This window comes from Crinia signifera, chromosome 9, assembly GCF_055691185.1.
Source record: "Crinia signifera chromosome 9, ASM5569118v1, whole genome shotgun sequence".
NCBI classification, from domain to species: Eukaryota; Metazoa; Chordata; class Amphibia; order Anura; family Myobatrachidae; genus Crinia; species Crinia signifera.
The window spans coordinates 20,596,751-20,599,115 of record NC_139225.1 but is presented as its reverse complement, the minus strand read 5'-3'; positions in this window follow the sequence as shown (position 1 = coordinate 20,599,115).

Here is a 2,365-nt window from a genome sequence, read left to right as displayed (position 1 = left end):
AGCGAGCCACGGTGCCCGCAAGGGGCTTAGTTGCGCTCACCATGCTGTCTGGGTCCGGCCAGTCGGGATCCCGACTGTCGGACCCCTGTACCACACCCGCAGTGTGCATATGGGGGGCACTGGTAAAACAAGGTGCTTATCAGATTGGTATGGACCACGCTGTGCTGTTCTCTGTATATCCGCTGCTACTGGGCTGCAGGAACAATACAGGGAAGTGCAGAGAAAGGTGCACATATCACAGTGCAGAGATACAGCTGTAGGCCCGGTCTCAGGAGTGTGCATGGGGGGGGGGGGGCACTGGTAAACCAAGGTGAATATCCTGTGGGTATGGACCACGTTGTGCTGCATACTCGCTACTGCTGGGCTGCAGGAACAATACAGGGAAGTGCAGAGAACGGTGCACATATCACAGTGCTGTATGCAGAGATACAGCTGTAGGCCCGGTCTCAGGAGTGTGCATGGGGGGGGGGCACTGGTAAAACAAGGTGCATATCCTGTGGGTATGGACCACGTTGTGCTGCATACCCGCTACTGCTGGACTGCAGGAACAATACAGGGAAGTGTAGAGAACGGTGCACATATCACAGTGCTGTATGCAGAGATACAGCTGTAGGCCTCGTCTCAGGAGTGTGCATGGGGGGGGGGGGGGGGACTGGTAAAACAAGGTGCATATCCTGTGGGTATGGACCACGTTGGGCTGCAGGAACAATACAGGGAAGTGCAGAGAACGGTGCATATATCACAGTGCTGTATGCAGAGATACAGCTGTAGGCCCGGTCTCAGGAGTGTGCATGGGGGGGGGGGGCACTGGTAAAACAAGGTGCATATCCTGTGGGTATGGACCACGTTGTGCTGCATACCCGCTACTGCTGGGCTGCAGGAACAATACAGGGAAGTGCAGAGAACGGTGCACATATCACAGTGCTGTATGCAGAGATACAGCTGTAGGCCCCGTCTCAGGAGTGTGCAGGGGGGGGGGGGGGGGGGCACTGGTAAAACAAGGTGCATATCCTGTGGGTACGGACCACGTTGTGCTGCAGGAACAAACAATACAGGGAAGTGCAGAGAACGGTGCACATATCACAGTGCTGTATGCAGAGATATAGCTGTAGGCCCGGTCTCAGGAGTGTGCATGGGGGGGGGGCACTGGTAAAACAAGGTGCATATCCTGTGGGTATGGAACACGTTGGGCTGCATACCCGCTACTGCTGTGCTGCAGGAACAATACAGGGAAGTGCAGAGAACGGTGCACATATCACAGTGCTGTACGCAGAGATACAGCTGTAGGCCCGGTCTCAGGAGTGTGTAAGTGGGGGGTGGGCACTGGTAAAACAAGGTGCATATCCTGTGGGTACGGACCACGTTGTGCTGCATACCCGCTACTGCTGGGCTGCAGGAACAATACAGGGAAGTGCAGAGGACGGTTCACATATCACAGTGCTGTACGCAGAGATACAGCTGTAGGCCCGGTCTCAGGAGTGTGCATGGGGGGGGGGGGCACTGGTAAAACAAGGTGCATATCCCCTGGGTACGGACCACGTTGTGCTGCATACCCGCTACTGCTGGGCTGCAGGAACAATATAGGGAAGTGCAGAGGACGGTGCACATATCACAGTGCTGTACGCAGAGATACAGCTGTAGGCCCGGTCTCAGGAGTGTGCATGTACAGTAGGAGCCTGGATGTGATTTACAGACATGTGAGCATCTCCCTGCCTTGCTGCCAAATTAAAAAGCTTCTATTAATTATAAGCAAGATGATGAGGTGGGGGCCGTGGCAGTATCATGGAGCCAGTGGGGTATAATTAATATGAATCTACAGCCTTTGGATGGGAGGGCAGGGATTTGGGGGATGTTAATCGGGTTCAGACAGCTGCCTGCCATCCAGGGATTACAGGCACAGATCGGTACTGCTCACACAAAGCCTCCGTCCATTATACATTATTACATGACCCTCTGCTGGCATCACCTCCACAGCCTGTGCACTTGTACTTACACATATACACGCGAGTAATGAGTTCACACAGATGCGCCTACTGGTCCTGCAAACCGCTGCTGCTCTGCTGCTCTGGGGACCTGTTACTGCACCAAGATGGCTGCTGTGTAGAGGCCTAGGGCCTGATTCAGTAATGTTTGCAGTTTTGTGCATGGCATGGTCTGCTGGGTCCTTCCTTGCCATGCGATTATTTGCAATCACATTACAGCAATGCGATGCGCTCCCATGTCCATGGTAAGTCCCTGCCTGTGCAACCTATCTGCGAAGGCAGGTGCTGTTCCACCATGTTTTGGCTTGCACCGGCTGTGTGTGACGTCACGCAACTGCCCCAAGTGCCCAATTCAGACCCTGGCACACATGGCGAAGAGTAAC